Below are 5,966 nucleotides of genomic sequence, written 5' to 3'. Positions count from 1 at the left end.
AAGACAATGAAAGGGAAAAGCCAAGGATGAAGCGAAAAATTTGCAAATTATATATGTGATAATTGACTTTCATCCAGAACACAGCAAGGATTCTCAAAACGAAATATGATATCCAGCAACATAATTTAAAAATGGAAAAGAAATTGTACAGAAACTTCACCCAAGTAGAGATAAAAATTGCAAATAAGCAAATATACAGATGTTCAATACAAGTAGTCATTATGAAATGCAAATAAACACCACAATGAGATTCCACTAAACACCTATTAGAATAGCCAAAATTAAAATGACTAACCATATCAAGTGTTGGATCATAGGTGAAAAAAACTGCAATGCTCCTACACTAGTAGAAGGAATATGAAATAGTGTAAATACTTTGTAAAAGTTTGGTCGTTTCTTAAAAACATTAAAAATACACCTATGATATGATCCCACCCTTGGACTCCTAGCTAAATTTATCCAAGAGAAATGAAAGTATATGTACGTGTAAAGACATGGACACAAATGTTCATAGAATATTTATCATAGTCCAAAACGGGAAACAACTGAAATGTCCATCCAAAGGCGAATGGAAAAAGAAACTGCGCTCTGTCCATCCTATGGACCACACCATGGAATGAGCAGGGGCTTGGGCGCTCCATTGCTGACCATTCCCTGGAGAATCCGGGCTGCACAGGTGGTGTCTGCGCTGCCCCGCTTCCAGGAAGAATCTGGCCTGCGTGTGGCTCGCGGTCTCCTAGCGACTAGAGCAGCAGGGATCAGGAACCGCGGAAAACTGGAGAGGCGGCACCCCAGCGAGGGCCACCATGGGGGGCCAGAGGCCGCGGGACCGGCCGAGGTCCCCGGGCATGGACTCCAAGCCCTGGAACTGTGACAAACCGCCTTCCAAGTGTATCGGGAAGCGCAAGCACAGAGGCCTGAGGTTCCCGCCCATGGACACCCAGAACTGGTTTGTGTTTTGTTTTGTTTTGTTTTGTTTGTTTTTTATACTTTAAGTTCTAGGGTACATGTGCACAATGTGCAGGTTTGTTACATATGTATACATGTGCCATGTTGGTGTGCTGCACCTGTTAACTCGTCATTTACATTAGGTGTATCTCCTAATGCTATCCCTCCGCTCTCTCCCCTCCTCACAACAGGCTCCAGTGTATGATGTTCCCCATCCTGTGTCCAAGTGTTCTCATTGTTCAATTCCCACCTACGAGTGAGAATATACAGTGTTTGGTTTTCTGTCCTTGCGATAGTTTGCTGAGAATGATGGTTTCTAGCTTCATCCATGTCCCTACAAAGGACATGAACTCATTATGGCTGCATAGTATTCCATGGTGTATATGTGCCACATTTTCTTAATCCAGTCTGTCATTGATTGACATTTGGGTAGGTTCCAAGTCTTTGCTACTGTGAATAGTGCCACAATAAAAATACGTGTGCATGTGTCTTTAGAGCAGCATGATTTATAATCCTTTGGGTATATGCCCAGTAATGGGATGGCTGGGTCAAATGGTATTTCTAGTTCTAGATCCTTGAGGAATTGCCACACTGTCTTCCACAATGGTTGAACTAGTCTACAGTCCCACCAACAGTGTAAAAGCATTCCTGTTTCTCCACATCCTCTCCAGCCCCTATTGTTTCCTGACTTATTAATGATTGCCATTCTAACTGGTGTGAGATGGTATCTCATTGTGGTTTTGATTTGCATTTCTCTGATGGCAAGTGATGATGATCATTTTTTCATGTGTCTGTTGGCTGCATAAATGTCTTCTTTTGAGAAGTGTCTGTTCATATCTTTGCCCACTTTTTGATGGGGTTGTTTGACATTTTCTTGTAAATTTAGAACTGGGTATTTGTGAAGGAGGGCATGGACGACTTCCGCTACAGCTGTCTGTCTCCCGAAGATATGCTCATTTGTCTCCGTGATAAGTTTTTACTCCCCAAAATCTCTCACAGAGGTCCCCAAGTTGACCCCAAAAGCAGGCAGAAAAAGCTGCTCAAGAAAGTGGCCGTGTTTTCCAAGCTCTTGCCAGCCCAGCCAGCACGGAAGGCGTTCGTAGAGGAAGCCCAGCTGATGGCTAAGCATCCCTTGGCCATGTACCCCAATCTGGGAGAAGATATGCCTCCAGATCTCCTACTACAGGTGCTGAAACCATTGGATCCTGAGAGGAAGCTGGAGAAGGCATGGGCTTACTGTGAGGGCCGGGAGAAGAAAACCAAGGAACCCACCAAGTCTGGTAAATACACTTGTAGGGAATTCTGCCTACGGCTTCCAGAGACTCGGGCATCCCATCTTTGCCCTGAGAATCCCAAGACTGGTCAGGTGTCCAGTCTCTGCCCGGAGCCTCCCAAGACTAGAGTGTCCCATCTCTCCCCAGAGCCTCCCAAAGCTCCAGCGTCCCATCAATTCTTGGCGTCTCCCAAGATTCGAGCGTCCCATCTAAAAGAACTGCTTCAGGAAGATACACCAAGCACAACGGAGTGTGTTTCTGACTCTCTTCAACATAGACACATCGAGAAAACTGTGTGACTTCAAGTGGGCTTGAGACATGGGAGTTTTGTTTGACTTTACCCCCAAGTGGAGAGCAACCTATGAAGACCAACAGATTAAGAAGATAAAAGAATGGGCCTCAGCACTGCAATACAGAATAGAGCTAGATGAAATGGATGAGGTCGAATTCTTCTCACAGGAAAAAGACTGGGACAGGAAACTCCAGACAGCACCGAATTCTTACACCGCACAGTGTGTGAAGGTGAGGTATGGAGCATGGTACCTTAAACCTAAGTTGGGGAAAAAGGTAAGAAGTGATTAACCTTTGATTGACCCCAAGCTGTTACTTGAAAAGCCTGATGAACCCAATATTCTTGACGATCTTTACGGACCAATTGCCTTTAAGGATTTCATTCTAAGCAAGAATTACGAAATGCCTCGCATCATTGAAAGACTGCCAGGAAGGGATGGGCTTAAGACTCTGTTAAAACTCCTATTCAACGTGCATTGAGAGTTTACAAGTACAAAGAAGACGTCACAGACGCATCGGAAGAAGATTAGATGGTTTTCAATTTGCTGCTTAATTGGGTATTTCTTGCTCTTCTCATTTTAAACATCAATCAGAATTTATGATGACTGGCCCCATGGATGTACAACTTTGGCAACATCTGTAAATTCAATACCTAGTGTTTATAAATATTTCTTAATGACCTGCTTTGCCTTCATTATTTCATATATTTTATCAATTATGTGATTAATATTCACGTATACTTTTTTCACATTTTTGAAGCATTGTGAATATTACATTGTCATGTCAATTATTTGTAAAAATACATAAAACCAGAAATAAAAGAACTATTCTTAAAAAGAGAAATGGGGTTGGACACATTGGCTCATGCCCGTAATCCCTCCCCACTTTGAGAGGCCCAGGTGGGTAGATTGCTTGAGCCCAGGGGTTCAAGAAGAGCCTGGGCAACATGGTTGAAACCTGGTCTCCACAAAAAATACAAAAATTAGCCAGGCATGGTGGTGCGCACCTGTAGTCCCATCTACCCAGAGGGCTGAGGTGGGAGGACCGCTTCAGCTCAGGATGTTAAGACTCTAGTGAGTCATGATCATGCCACTGCACTCCACTCTGGGTGACAGAGCAAGACCCTTTCTCAAAAAACAAACAAACAACAACAACAACAAAAACAAAAACACCAAAATGTGCTGAGAAAAAGGAGAATTGTATAACTCTATTTACATTGAAATTGTAATGATATAATTATGACAATTATTTTGTTAACCAAAAACTGGAGTCTATAGCCAAATTAATGTTAACACTTTTTAAGAGTAATCCCCTTTTAAGAGTAATCCCCTTTGGGATTACATCAAACCCCCAAAACCGGTTTAAAAACTATTTATCAAAATCATAGGTGACACTTGAGTTATGCCATTTTATCATCTCTCTCAATTGAATGTATGTATTTCACCATGTTCATAAACCTTCACTACAAAAGACTATTACCAAATCTTATAAACAGGTGCAGAATAGGAGGTAGCTTCAACTCCCTGGCAAATCTCATGTGCAAAATAGATCTGTACGAGAAAAGCTACCAAGCAATATCAAATATCCTTACATATCTGTTCAAGTTCAAATAATTTTCATTCCATTAATAGCAATTTAAAATGCACTCATAAGTTTCAAATAATAAATTAAGCAACTGCTTTACCTTTCAAACATAGCAGGTAAAACTGTCTGGTATAGGTAAATTTGTAGGTAAATATATTTGTAGTGTAGATCTGAAGTGCACTTTTTCTTTGAGAGATGAAAGAATCCATCTGTAAATGGACATATATGCATATATTTCATCCAAGTCAGCAGTGATATATACATCTGTCTATGTGAAAATTCTGTTTCTAGTGAAATTTTCCGTGGGCATTGTGTTCCTGAAGAACCAAGTCTTTTTTCATGTTGTTTTCTAAGCCAAGGCCTATAATTTCTCTTCAAATTCATCATCATGAACATAGGTTCATGTCACCAGTATCTGTTATTGTATTTCTGCAACAGTTTCCAACCCACGTCTCTTCTTGAGTGTATTTTTGTAAAACACAAGCACGGCTTGTTAATTCTCCAGGCTAAACTTATCTAGGTACATAAACCCTCACACACACATGCACACACATGCACACACATGCTCCTGCATTGCAGACTCCAGTCAATATTCGTTTTCTTACCTTTATGTCTTTCTTGTGTCTTTGTACCTAATCTTCTCTATTGTTAGGACTTCACTCAGGCCATGTAATCCTGTTTCAGTGCTCTCCCCACCAAGGTCAATTTCATGATTGCTTTTATTAAGACCTTATGTCTGTAGACAAAGACACTCATTTTCCACTTGTCTTCTACTGAAGAACTTACATCAGTGTCCTAGAGAAATGAGTCATTAATGCCTTTAAAATCTGGGAAATCCCCGTACATATTATTCAGACTTCTGAGAGGCCAATATCATGCCTTATGGCTCAGAGTTACTAGTTTCTGAGGTTCTCCACTGAAGCCTTGGGCTTCATACAGCACAGTCAATGTTCAGTTCCTTTCAGCAAGAGACAGACCTACTTTTTCACATTTGGTTATGTGACCTTGCACTTCATGGAGGATGTATCCTCATCTACACAATGGACACCATATCACCAAACTCAAATTCTGGTGGGACTCAAAGGATTACTTATTGGAGTGCCTAATGCCTCAGGCATCACAGAATGAATACTAAACCTATATTTGTGGAAGAGGATGGAGTTGGAAAGGAGGAAGGATACTAAAAAATCAAAACTGAAAGACACTACAAAAAGTAACTTTTTGATCGTGTCTCTCAGTCTGCTGGCCTCTTGTGGGGCCCCAACCTGGCCACAACTGCTTGCAGCACAGCTGCCAGGTGCCACTTGGGGTCCACATCATAGCTGTTGAACCACACCTGACTGGCAGAGTGCTCCAGCAGAGTGGCCTCTACAAACACACAACAGCTCGTTTGCACTGATGGCCACCCTCCACATTGCTATGCTGGTGCGTGTATGCCCAGGCAGACCTAACCTTCCCTTCCCCACCAGCACAACGGTACACCTGCACCGCGCCTTGTCACTGCTGCTGGCGTGAGTGCACCCCTTAACCCTCACTCCCCACCCACCACACTGCCATTGTGTTCAGAACATTGGTGGGCCCAGAGCCCTCCAGGACCCTCCTGTCAGCACCCTGCCCCTGAGCCTGAGCCACCAGAGCAAAACTAAGCATGGAAATCACTGGACTAGCCCCCAGCCTTGAGCGGCCACTGCTGCCCGTGTGAACGTGCACAGAGGGCATACACAGTCCTGCACCCACCAATGCCCCTACTTCCATGCTAAAACCACCACCTGCAGAGACATGCACACAGTCCCAGTGGGGGCTCCTCACCCCCACCAAGCCATACTGCCACCACTGCTGCTGCAAATACTCACATCAAGGCTAGCACCC

At 43.1% G+C, this 5,966-nt stretch overlaps 1 pseudogene; it reads left to right on the top strand.

Moving 5' to 3' along the window:
* Positions 1 to 806: 806 nt before the first annotated feature.
* Positions 807 to 3,043, top strand: LOC105512223 (annotated as a pseudogene).
* Positions 3,044 to 5,966: the final 2,923 nt, after the last annotated feature.

Source organism: Colobus angolensis, unplaced genomic scaffold (genome assembly GCF_000951035.1).
Source record: "Colobus angolensis palliatus isolate OR3802 unplaced genomic scaffold, Cang.pa_1.0 Scaffold103, whole genome shotgun sequence".
Lineage (NCBI taxonomy): Eukaryota > Metazoa > Chordata > Mammalia > Primates > Cercopithecidae > Colobus > Colobus angolensis.
This window is presented reverse-complemented; position numbering and strand designations above follow the sequence as displayed.